The sequence below is a fragment of the Copadichromis virginalis genome, linkage group LG12, assembly GCF_057382275.1.
Source record: "Copadichromis virginalis isolate Kocher_CV1m ecotype Utaka linkage group LG12, C_Virginalis_male_GT1.1, whole genome shotgun sequence".
Lineage (NCBI taxonomy): Eukaryota > Metazoa > Chordata > Actinopteri > Cichliformes > Cichlidae > Copadichromis > Copadichromis virginalis.
The window spans coordinates 39,583,070-39,597,134 of NC_140629.1; positions in this window are offsets into that span (position 1 = coordinate 39,583,070).

Below are 14,065 nucleotides of genomic sequence, written 5' to 3' on the forward strand. Positions count from 1 at the left end.
CAGGTTTAAACGAACTTAAAACACCTGAGTTTCCTAACGTGTTTGCAGCCGGTTATAATTCTAGACAACGGGGAGTAGCAAGTAAAAACTGGAGATTTAATATATCACTACTTAAAGATGAAGACTTTATTAAATACTTTAAAAAGGAATGGACTTCATATTTAGACTTTAATGACACTCCCGGAATATCTGCTTCTGTTCTATGGGAAGCAGGGAAAGCTGTGATGAGAGGTAAAATAATTTCTTTCTCATCACACAAAAAGAAAGAAGAAAACAAAAATATTCAGGAATTAGAAAAAAACATCAAATCACTAGAAGAAGCCTACGCGTCCCACCAAGATCAGGAAACATTGAACAAAATATGCAAAACAAAACTAGAATTAAATGAAACTATTAATAAAAAAACACAATTCCTTATACAAAGACTTCGCTTGCAGAATTTTGAACACAGTAACAAATCAGGTCGCTTTCTAGCTAACCAGCTAAAAATAAATAAAGAAAAAATAACTATATGTGCTGCTAAAGATTTATCGGGGAACACAATATATGATCCTGGAAGAATAAACAACATTTTTAGGGATTTCTATGAAACTTTATACTCACCACAAATAAACCCATCTAAAAATGAAATTGATCTGTTTCTTGACAACGTAACTCTTCCAAAATTACTAGACAGTCAAGCAATGGAACTGGATTCGCCACTGACGCCAAGTGAACTCCAGGAAGCCCTGATAAGTATGCCCAATAATAAGGCTCCAGGTCCAGACGGCTTCCCTGCAGAATTCTACAAAGAATTCTGGACAATTCTGGCACCAGTATTCCACAGCATGTTGCAGGAAATCGAGGAAAAGGGCAGACTACCACCAAATATGAATTCTGCCAACATTAGTCTCCTGCTAAAACCAGGCAAAGACCCTTTATTTCCCTCAAGCTATCGTCCAATTTCTCTTTTAAATGTAGACCTTAAAATAATCTGCAAAGCTCTCTCAAAGAGATTAGAGAAAATGACCCCCCTCTTAATTCATCCTGACCAAACTGGTTTCATAAAAGGTCGGCACTCCTCAACAAACACTCGTAGATTACTTAATTTAGTAGACTACTCATACGATAAAAACATCGAAGCCATAATATTATCTCTAGATGCAGAAAAAGCATTTGACAGAGTTAATTGGAAATTTTTATTCGCAACTTTACACAAATTTGGTTTTGGAAACTCTTTCATAAACTGGATAAGAATATTATACAATTCCCCAACGGCTCGTATCAGAACAAATGACCAGACATCCCCCAGCTTCTGTCTCCTGAGGGGCACCAGACAGGGATGCCCACTCTCCCCCTCACTTTTTGCAATTTTTATCGAACCTCTAGCAGCAGCATTTAGACAGGCTACAACAATTAAGGGCATAAAATGTAAGAACATAGAACATAAAATCAGTCTCTATGCGGATGATGTGTTGCTTTTTCTGCAAAACACACAAACCAACCTCTCTGAGGTAATTACTTTAATAAACTGGTTTTCAAGAGTTTCAGATTATTCAATTAACTGGCCAAAATCTACAGTTCTCCCCATTAACTGCTCCTTCCATAATTCTTCCTCTGCCCCACTGCAATCCGGAAATATTAAATATTTAGGTATTAATATCTCTCCTAAGCTTTCAGACTTAATTAAACTAAACCACATCCCACTTCTAAAGAAAGTAGAAGGCGATCTGACTAGATGGAAATCTTTACCCATATCACTCATGGGAAGGGTCGCCACTATAAAAATGATGATCTTGCCAAAAATAAATTACTTATTTTTGATGATCCCTAACAAACCATCACAAGATTGGTTCAGATCTCTGGATTCATATATTTCCAAATTCCTTTGGAAAGATAAACCCCCGCGTATTAGCTTAAAAACGCTACAAAGAACCAAGGATAGAGGAGGATTAGATCTGCCTAATTTTCACCAATACTTCTTAGCCAACAGGCTTCAGTTCATCTCAGAATGGTTAAAACATACCTTCTTAGTTGAGCCCTGGCTAGATGTTGAACAGGCACTATGCAAGGATCTAGAGATTTCAGACCTACCATTTATTAGCTCAAACATCAAAAGACATGAATGCTTTAAAAGTATCAACATCAGCTTTTCTCTAACAGCATGGTGGGAGTTTCTAAAAATAACGGAGTCTTCATTAATCCCATGCAAAGGTACACCTATCTGGAATAACCCTGACATATTACAAAACAATAATATGATTAATTTCCCAGAATGGAGTTGTAAAGGAATTAAATACTTAGAACATATATTAGAGGGAACAGAATTTATTCCATTTGACAGACTAGTTGAACAATATGGGATCAACAAGACAAGGTTTTTAGAATATCAACAAATTAAATCCATAGTAAAAAAGAAATTTAACCTCAGTCAAGTTGAATTACAAACACCACTAAGTGCGGCACATTTTCTTACTCTTAAATCCCCCAAATTATTATCTAAAATATACAGAACACTTTCTAAATTAGATGAATCAATATCCCTTCCTACCGCAAAGTGGGAAGCAGATTTATCAGTCAACCTAGACCAAAACTTCTGGTCTCAGATTTGCTTAAAAACTTTTAAATTAATTAAAAATCCCAGTCTGCAATTAATACAATACAAAATACTTCATAGAGTGCACTATACAGGTCATCGGATGTTCAAGATGGGCTTTACATCTTCCAACAACTGCTCACACTGTCAAGGCAATACACCAGACAATTACATCCACGCTCTTTGGTTCTGTCCACCAGTGCAAAAGTTTTGGCGCGAGATATGTGAAGACTTATCGAAGTGTCTGAAATGTAACATTCCAACTTCCCCCTTAGTGTGTCTACTGGGCAGCTTAGATAATGTCACTTCAGAAAAGAATATCGCCCATATGATCTTCACTGCCCTATGCATAGCCAAGAAAACAGTCCTCATGAACTGGAAAAATAAAAATAATCTTAATTCTAACCAATATAGAAATTATCTATTAGATTACATTAGTCTTGACACAGCCTCTGCCACCACATTAGATCAATTGCTCTGGGCCCCTTTTATCAGCTCCACCACCTAGTGGGGGTGGGGGGTCATAGTTTGGTCCCGCCTTCACTGTTGTGATTGGTGAGGGGGTAGGGACAGGCTTAGGGCGTCGGGGGGTTCCCCGGAGGCATCTTCCTTGGGGGGCTCAACCCGGGGTAGCGGTCACGTCCGGTTGGGGGCTCTGTTGGCTCTCAGGTGACTGTTTCCTCGCGGCTGCGTGCAGCGGGGCTAGGGGAGGGTCTGTGCTGACGGACGTGGGTTACTGACCTGGCAACCTGGCTGCCCCTGGGTGGGTCCGGGATGGGCGTGAGGTTCTGGGGGCGCTCCGTCTCTGGGCGGGGGCCCGGGCCGGGCCTCGGGGGCTTGGGTCCTGGTTGGTGTGTTGCCGGGGTTGTGGGCGGGTGGGTGCATGGGGGCCCGGCCCTGGAGCAGGGTGCCGCCGGTGCGTCGAGCCGCCTGGGGGGCTCTTCAACTGGTGGGGGGGATGGTCACATCTTGCAGGAGCTTTCTTCTCTTCAGGAACTCTCTGCAGGAGGGGGAGATACAGGAGAGGTGGAGGAAGATCTCAGCCTGGGCGTTTACCGTCTTATGTAGTCTGGAAGATGTGTGGATGGTGGGGTGGGTGCAGTTTTCTCTGTGGTGGGGTTGGGTGGACTGTCCAGGGCTCTGTGGAGCCGGGGGGCGCTACTGCACTGGGCCCCGGTCTGATGGGCCTGGGCCCCCCTTCCCTGGCGGGTCGCGGAGGGTGGGAGTGCCTACTGGGGTCAGCGGGGGAGCTGGCCCCAGGGAGGGGTTACCTGCCCCTCCCTTCCTTCCCTCCCCATCTCCAGCTGCCTCCCTCTTCCCGCTCCTCCACAACCACCCACACATGCAGGGCCTTGGAGTGGGGGTATGTCACCAGGGTGCAGAGGAGGCTACCCCCCCCCCCCCCCTTCTGGCTGCCTCTGCCTCAATTTTATCCCACAACTTAGACATTCACATTATTCACACTCTCATTACACATACATATAGGATCTTGGGGGTGGGCACAATCACGGAGTCCAAATCACCATCAGGGTGTATACCTCACCCCTGACGTCGTTGCCCACCTCTCAATTTTAAATACACTTAGTCATTGAGGGTTAGCAGGAGGGACCATGCGCTTACCTGCTGCTCTCTGGCAGGTAGCTCTATGCCCTCCTGGGTTTTAATTGCACCTTAGAACACACATGCATCAACATTACAATGAGCGGGTGGAGGGAGGTTTGGAGTCTTCTCTCACCCCCATTCTCTGCGACCTGCTGGAGCGGGAGGGCTAGGAGGAGGAGTTGGCCGTCCGACTGCGGTCTGGGGTGTGGGGCCTCCCTGCTGCTGCGGAGTCGGGGTGGTCTGCCTCCCCCCACCGCAGGGAAAAGGGTAACACCACCTGGGTCTGGGTGCAATTCCCCCCTCCAGGGGCAAGGGTACCTAGACCCGGTTTGTAGAGTACGCTTGGGGAGTGTGATTGTGTGTACAGCGTCTCTTTATGTCTGTCTCCACGTTGGTTGAGTGTGGAGTAAGTGCATATGAGAGCATGAGGGTGGGAATGGATGTTTGTGTCTGTGTGTGCCTGTATGTCTGTGTCTATATGTCAGGTTGGGTATCAGACGCCACCTCTCTGGGGACACCTCAGGCCCTCCAAGATTTGGAGGCCTATCTCCACCCACCACCACTTCCCCTGCCGGTGGCGGACTCCCTCAGGTGTCGGTGTGTTGGTGGTTCTTTGTGTCTGGGGATGGGCGTCCAGGTACACACCGGCTCACTCCTTGGCGGCCGCTTGTCGGGGCCTGGGGCCTGGGGCTCGCTCGGGCCCCTTTGGAGGTGGGGTGCCCCCGGCCTCTCGGCCTAGGGCTCGGTCACTCAGGCGCAGCTGGGGGCCGGCGGAGCTCACGGGCGCGTCACTGCAACTCCCCCTGACTTCTGCTCCGCGGCTGCTGGGCGAGCCCTCATCTGGGACTCTCCTCAGCTCTTACTGGAACAGTGGCGCAGCTGCCCCTCTGTTGGTCTTCCATGGTCTCTTGTGTTCTGGGGGCCTCTGGATGTCTGGAGTTTTGATCTCCTCCATACCCGCTTCACACCCTGGAGGACGGGGCTGTGGCCCCCCCACACTCCCTAGCAGATCATTACATGGAGAAACCTTTGGAATGCAAGCATGCTGATCCACACAGGTATGCACACAGGTGTACACATGGGTATTCACAGACGTGGACTAAAGCTTTCTTGGCTGCTGCCTCAAAGCACACTGTGCGCTGTCTATCTTGCGTGCTGCACAATATCGTTTATTATTTAGTAAATACTGATATCTATGACTAGCTAGTTTATTGTGATGGTGCTTTGTTTTCTCTATTATTATGTTGCTCTTTGTTGTTTGCTGTCTCCTCTGTTTGTTTGTTTTTGTTTGTTTTTGTTTGTTTTTTTGTTTTTTCTCTATACAGGTGACCCAGGAGTTCTTTTTTTTTCTCTCTCTTCCCCCCCCTTCTCACCGTCTCTTCTCCCCTTTGGTTTTCTTTCTTTCTCTCCCCCTCTCTCTCTCATTCATTCCCCCTGTCCTATTTATTTAAAAAAAAAAAAAAAAAAATGACAAAGGATGAACTGAAGCTCTGCCATCACGTAATGTCGCATACTGCTGTTTCTGATGTCATTTAGAAAAAAAAAAAAAAAAAAAAGTAAACAGTTAAGCAAATACAAGTAATCTGCAGGTAGTAATAAAATAAACTACTAACTCTTTTAGGCTGCGTCCGCACCTACACGGGTATTTTTGAAAACACAGCTGTTTTGTCCACGTAAACGATGTTTCGAATCACCGAAAACTGAGATTTTTTAAAACTTCTTTTTTGCGTTTACGTGTGGACGAGGAATAAAGAGTTTCTCACGCAACATCAAAGGTATGTGCCTTTTTCCACGTCACACTGTGGCCACGTTATTGTTTACATGAGATGAGCTGCAGAATGGCAGATAGAGACGAAATACTGTTAATCTGACTGTCTGCAGGTTTTACATGCAGTTACTGTCCCTCCATTTACAAAGGCAGAGGCGTCACGGTGTCATTATTTTACTGTAGTTGTTTTTCCTGTGTAATAATATTCAACATTGCTGTCAATACATTTTTCAAAAATGTAACACTGAATAAAATGTAATTAAAAAATGAATGCAATGATTGTATAAACCCATATTTTATTCATGATAGAGCATAGAAAACATATCAGATGGTTAAAATTACACATTTTGCTGTTTTATAAAAAATATGAGCACATTTTGAATTTGATGGCAGCAATATGTCTCAAAAACAAAAGGATGGAGAAAGAAGTGATACTGAAAAAGGAAGAGCTACATTGAACACACTCATCATCTACAGAACATAATATCGTCAGAACTGACTGAACTGGCACATCTGGAAAAGCTCCATCAGTGCTGAAAGGTATCTACAGGTTTCTTTTTCAGGGAGGGCTTTCACATTCCTGCAGGAAGATGCTAAACCACATTCTGCAGGTAGCCCAGCAGCACAGCTAGAAGGGTCTAGGTGTTGAACTGGTCTGCCTGCAGTCCAGATCTTTCACCAGCTGGGAACATCTGGAGCATCATGTATTTAAAAACACGTCAAAGAAGAGCCAGCAGTGCTGAGCAACCAGAATCCTCTATCAGACAAGAATGGGAAAAAATTCCTCTCCCAAAGTCCAGCTGCTGCTCACATCAGGCCACAGACATTTAAAGACTGAAGTTAAAGAAGGGAGGAAAATGAGTTTGTTAATTATGAGGTAATTTTTCCTTTCGAGACTGTTGACATAAGAAGAGAAAATGCTCTCAATTATGGAGACAGTCAAATGGTTCATTTATGTTTGATGTGTGCTTTACATTTGTGTGGCTGTTAATAAAGTTAGTGCGCTCTAGGGGGCGTATGCGTTCATTAAATTGGCCGAAGGCTGATGTGTGTTTATTCCTTCTTAAATATCGTCGGTGAAGTTTGCCATGCATGTCAGATTTTCCTGCGCATTTTCATACCTCTGCCAACAGGTTATGGGCCCAGGAAGCTAAGAAGTTTTCCGATAGAGTCCATGTGGTTTTGCCACCGAGAGAAACGCCGCGACGTACTGCGCACTCGGTGAAGATTAGCATGCCATGAGCCGACGAGCCGCTGAGTCAAATAGCCGTTGGGCTCGGCTAGTTTTTGATGGAGACGAAAAGAATTACGAACTATGGGAGACGAAATTTTTGGGCCACCTTCGTTTGCAAGGTTTAAGAGACATTATTTTGAAGCAGCCTACCGACGCGGAGGGAGAAGAAGACAGAGCAAAGAATGCAGAGGCCTACGCGGAGCTGATCCAGTTTCTGGATGACAAAAGTTTGTCTCTTGTTATGCGAGAAGCAGCGGATGATGGACGGAAGGCGCTGGGGATTCTAAGAAACTATTATGCAGGTAAAGGAAAGCCTCGTATAATTAGCCTGTATACAGAACTCACTTCGCTCCAAAAGTCCAGCAGTGAGAGTGTGACTGAGTATGTGATACGAGCAGAGACAATAATCACAGCCCTGAGGAATGCTGGAGAAACTTTGAGTGATGGGCTATTGGTAGCAATGGTTTTGAAGGGACTGCCAGAATCGTTCAAACTGTTTGCTATCCATGTCACACAACGTGAAGTTGAAGTGACTTTTGCTGAATTTAAAACTAAACTGCGAAGCTTTGAAGACACAGAGAAATGCGCGCCGCAGCATCAGATGACAACATCATGAAAGCACGTGCACGACCGAGCGACAATCCCACGTTTGAAAAATCAAATGACCGTGGGGCCGGCAACACAGACATAGTGTGTTTCAGATGCAGACTAAAGGGACACAAAGCCAGAACGTGTCAGCGCAAGCAGTGGTGTAGCGAGTGTAAAAGCTCCACCCATCGGGACTCAACATGCAAACGGCGGCAAGACAACGCACGGAAAGTTTCCGAGGAGTCGGGTAGCAAAGTGTCATGATCCTGGGTCTTCTGACCCAGCGTTTTAAGTTTATTTTGTTCATTAGGTTATCTAAGTTCATTTGGTTATTAGACTCCTTGTGTTTTCGTCCCCTGTATTTAAGTTTCCCCTCACCCTTTATGTTTCATGCTGCGTGTCTTATGTTATCAAGTTTGTATTATCATGTCTGTCTCATGTTTCCTGTTTTATTTTGAAGGAGTCGTGTGTTCTTTGTTCATTGTATTTAGTTTCACTTCCCTTGTCCTGTCATTAGGCTCATGTCAGTCAGCTGTTCCTCCATGTGTTCCCACTTCCCCTAATCACCTCCTGTGTATTTAAGTCCTCTGTTTTCAGTGTGTGATTGTTAGGTCGTCTGTTGTCCACGCCATGTTTCCCATGCCATGCCATGCCATGCCATGCTTCGCTTCGCTTCCCTTCGCTTCCCTTCCAAGTTTCTTGTCTAGGTTTTTCTTATTGTTTGTTTAGATTCCCCAGTTTAGGTTTGTGTTAATTTTGCTTCAGTTTGCCTTGCCCTTTGTTTGTACCTTTTCTACCAGCCATATTAAATGGCTCGCCTTTTGTTAACATTTCAAGTTCTGTTTCCTGTTCCTTGGAGTCTGCGTTTTGGGTCTTTTTGTCAACCCCTACAGTCTGCCCTCGCCAGACTGTGACACAAAGACTACGCATTCCGGGTGAGCAGCGAGGATGCAGCGTTCCAGTCAGAGCATGGCATCAACAAAAAGGGTCTGATGGTGGACACAGGGGCAACTTCGCATATTGTTACAGATATAACGAAGTTCAGGAGATTCGACGACAGTTTCCAGCCCAAGACACACTACGTAGAGTTGGCTGATGGCACAAAGTGCACTGGAGTTTCAGAGCAAAGAGGGGAGGCAGAGTTTTGCTTGATGGACAGCAGGGGGCAGTGCCACAAAACAACCTTGAGACAGGCACTGTACATCCCATCGTATCCACAAGACATCTTCTCTGTGAAAGCAGCTACCTCAAATGGGGCAACTATGATCTTCAAGCAAGGAAAAGACACCTTGCGACACAAAGACGGTACAAGGTTCCCAATATATGAGTACAACAGACTGTACTACCTGCAAACAGTAAACACTGAAGGTAAAGACCAGTGTAAGGGTTGCCATGACATGCAAACATGGCATGAAATTCTTGGTCACTGTAATTATGATGACATTCAGAGATTACAGGGTGTTGTTGATGGTATGGCAATCAAAGGGAAAACAGATAAATCTGTCTTACATTGTGAAGTGTGCACACAGGGAAAGTTTGTTCAAACTAGAAACAGGGACCCTGATGCACGAGCCAAAACCGCCTTAGAGCTGGTACACACAGATCTAGCTGGTCCAGTAGACCCAGAGTCCAGAGATGGATGTAGATTTGCACTATCATTCACTGATGACTATTCCAGTGCAGTGTTTGTGTATTTTCTGAAAAATAAGAGTGACACAGCAAAAGCGACACAGAAGTTTTTGGCTGATACAGCCCTGTATGGGCAAGTTAAATGTACAGTGGGGCAAAAAAGTATTTAGTCAGCCACCGATTGTGCAAGTTCCCCCACTTAAAATGATGACAGAGGTCAGTAATTTGCACCAGAGGTACACTTCAACTGTGAGAGACAGAATGTGAAAAAAAATCCATGAATCCACATTTGTAAAGAATTTATTGGTAAATCAGGGTGGAAAATAAGTATTTGGTCACCTCAAACATGGAAAATCTCTGGCTCTCACAGACCTGTAACGTCTTCTGTAAGAAGCTTTTCTGTCCCCCACTCGTTACCTGTATGAATGGCACCTGTTTGAACTCATCATCTGTATAAAAGACACCTGTCCACAGCCTCAAACAGTCAGACTCCAAACTCCGCCATGGCCAAGACCAAAGAGCTTTCGAAGGACACCAGGAAAAGTATTGTAGACCTGCACCAGACTGGGAAGAGTGAATCTACAATAGGCAAGCAGCTTGGTGTGAAAAAATCAACTGTGGGAGCAATCATCAGAAAATGGAAGACATACAAGACCACTGATAATCTCCCTCGATCTGGGGCTCCACGCAAGATCTCATCCCGTGGGGTCAAAATGATCATGAGAACGGTGAGCAAAGATCCCAGAACCACACGGGGGGACCTGGTGAATGACCTGCAGAGAGCTGGGACCAAAGTAACAAAGGTCACCATCAGTAACACACTACAACGGCAGGGAATCAAATCCCGCAGTGCCAGACGTGTTCCGCTGCTGAAGCCAGTGCATGTCCAGGCCCGTCTGAAGTTTGCCAGAGAGCACATGGATGATACAGCAGAGGATTGGGAGAATGTCATGTGGTCAGATGAAACCAAAGTAGAACTTTTTGGTATAAACTCAACTCGTCGTGTTTGGAGGAAGAAGAATACTGAGTTGCATCCCAAGAACACCATACCTACTGTGAAGCATGGGGGTGGAAACATCATGCTATGGGGCTGTTTTTCTGCCAAGGGGACAGGACGACTGATCCGTGTTAAGGACAGAATGAATGGGGCCATGTATCGTGAGATTTTGAGCCAAAACCTCCTTCCATCAGTGAGAACTTTGAAGATGAAACGAGGCTGGGTCTTCCAACATGACAATGATCCAAAACACACCGCCCGGGCAACAAAGGAGTGGCTCCGTAAGAAGCATTTGAAAGTCCTGGAGTGGCCTAGCCAGTCTCCAGACCTCAACCCCATAGAAAATCTGTGGCGGGAGTTGAAAGTCCGTGTTGCTCGGCGACAGCCCCAAAACATCACTGCTCTCGAGAAGATCTGCATGGAGGAATGGGCCAAAATACCAGCTACTGTGTGTGCAAACCTGGTAAAGACCTATAGTAAACGTTTGACCTCTGTTATTGCCAACAAAGGTTATGTTACAAAGTATTGAGTTGTATTTTTGTTATTGACCAAATACTTATTTTCCACCCTGATTTACCAATAAATTCTTTACAAATCCTACCATGTGGATTCATGGATTTTTTTTTCACATTCTGTCTCTCACAGTTGAAGTGTACCTCTGGTGCAAATTACTGACCTCTGTCATCATTTTAGGTGGGGGAACTTGCACAATCGGTGGCTGACTAAATACTTTTTTGCCCCACTGTATCAGGTCTGACAATGGAACGGAGTTTATGGGAAATGAGTATCAGGCACTCCTTAGCAAAAATGGAATCAGGCATGAGACCTCAGCACCATACTCACCACACCAAAATGGTACTGCAGAACGCAATTGGCGTACTCTTTTTGATATGGCCAGGTGTATGTTAATAGAGAAACAGTTACCTAAAGAGTTGTGGACTTACGCAGTACAAACAGCAGCTGTAGTGAGGAATAGATGTTTTAACAGACGCACAGAACAGACACCATATTTAATGCTGACAGGAAGAAGGCCAAACCTTTCCAGGATGCAGACATTTGGGTCAGTGTGTTATGCCTACAGGCAGAACAAGAGAAAACTAGACTCAAGGTGTGAGAAAGGAATTTTTGTTGGATATGACAAGAACAGTCCAGCTTATATGGTCTACTACCCAGACAGTGAGGAAGTACAGAAGCATAGACTGGTGAAGTTTGAGACTAAAACAAGAGTAGAGAGACAAACACAGACTGACAAGGTGCCAGATGATGAGGGTGACTTTGAGACACCAAACAGGTTCACCAAGACCAGAGAACAGACTGATGTGAGTACAGAACACACAGATACTCAGGAACAGATCCCAGTAAGCATGTCTGAGATGAGCAGCCAGTCACAGGAGAATGAACTCGACTGCAAGGCTGCAAGGTATCCTTCCAGAGTGAGAAAGAGGCCTGGGTATTTAAGTGAATATGTTACTGATAAGGAGGATTGTGATCAAGTACTCACAAACATGGATTATTGTAACAGAGCAATGTGTAACATTCCCCAAACATTCAAGGAAGCAATAACTTCATCTAACTCAGAGAAATGGGTCAGTGCAATGGATGAAGAGATGCAATCACTAAGTGAAAATGACACATTTACCTTAACCACTTTGCCTGAGGGCAAGAAGACAGTGGGGGGTAGATGGGTGTACGCAGTCAAAAACAATGTTGATGGATCTGAGAAGTACAAGGCACGTTATGTTGCTAAAGGATACAGTCAGAGGATAGGTGTGGATTATGAAGAAACATTTTCCCCTACTGCTAACCTGACTAGTATCAGAGTGTTGATGCAAAAGGCAGCACAAGAAAACATGCTTTTACATCAGATGGATGTTAAAGCTGCCTATCTTCACGCACCAATAGATTGTGAGGTATTCATGGAACAACCTGAGGGTTATGAGGTAAAATCCGACACAAATGAAAAACTGGTGTGCAAGTTGAAAAAGTCGCTATATGGGCTAAAACAATCAGGCCGAAATTGGAACAAGTTGTTGCATGAATATCTGAGTGAGAACAACTTTGTGCAAAACCCCGCTGACCATTGTGTTTACACAAAAATGACAGAAAATAAGAAGGTGATTCTGACAGTATGGGTGGATGACCTGATCATTGCTGCTAGTGATGAAAGTGAACTAACTGTTGTGAAGAAAATGCTTGTAGCAAAATTCAAAATGAAGGATTTGGGTAAACTGAGACATTTCATTGGTATAGATGTTGACCAGAGTGATAACTGTGTAAAAATGTCACAAAAACAATATGTGGAAAAAATACTTGAAAGATTCAACATGCAGGATTGTAAAGAAAGACAGACACCTTGTGAGCAAAAACTGAACTATGCTGATGATGCAGAAAGGATGAGTGATGTCAAAAGGTACAGAGAGGCAGTTGGTAGTCTGATCTATTTGGCTACATGCACAAGACCAGACTTGAGTTTTATAGTCAGTAAACTTTCACAGTACTTTACTGAGCCAACTGAAGACCAATGGACTACAGTAAAACATGTACTGAGGTATCTGAAAGGGACAACCGAGAAAGTAACTGTGTTACAGGAAATGTGACAACAAAGAACTGAGGTTGTGGGCATACAGCGATGCTGATTGGGCAGCTGATGTAACAGACAGACGGAGTACAACCGGTTATTGCATAAGCTTGTCTGTAGATGGTCCTTTAATCTTATGGAAAACCAAAAGACAACCTACTGTTGCATTATCTACTGTGAAGCGGAGTACATGGCTTTAGCTGCAACCCTACAAGAAGTTTTGTACCTAATGCAACTGTTACAAGGTATTGATGGACAAAAATATGCACCGCCAAAAGTTCATGAAGATAATCAGGGTGCAATTGTGTTGGCGAAGAATCCTGTGATGAGACAGAGATGTAAACATGTTGACATAAAGTACCACTTTGTGAGGTCAACTGTGAGTGCAGGAAAAATAACTCTGGATTATTGTTCAACAGAAGAGATCAATCAATCAATCAATCTTTATTTATAAAGCACTTTTCATACAAAAAAAATGTAGCACAAAGTGCTTTACATAGTTAAAAGCAGCCCACCCCACCCTCCAATTCACTCCCCACACTCTCATTAACACACATATCCCCCCCCCCCCCACCCCCACCCCCCCACCCCCCCACACACACACACACACACATACACACACGCGCACACTTAAAGAGTAAAAATTGGGCTGGGCTCGCATGAGCCAAGTGAGGAAAGTCTATAACAGGGAGCCGTCTGCACCGGGAGCCGGTCACAGACCGCAGCCTCCAGGCTGGGCACACAGCAGGAGGGAGGCAAAGGAGCCCCCCAGCCAGGCTGAGAGGACCCCCAGAGACCCAGCAGCCACGGTCAATCACAGCCCCGGTGCAGAGAGCGCCCTCCGAGGAAACACTGGAGATAAGACACAATAGGCTATATACAGGGTAAAATGATAAAATAAATAAGAACAGGATACAATATAAATATAAATAGAGTAAGAAGATTAAAAAAAAATGAATAAGAATAAAATCAAAATAAATAAGCATAAAATAAATAAACGCTAAGTAAAAGCTAAATTAAAAAGGTGGGTCTTGAGCCTGTTCTTAAAAACATGTACGTTCTCTGCGGCCCTGAGCTCCTCCGGCAGGCTGTTC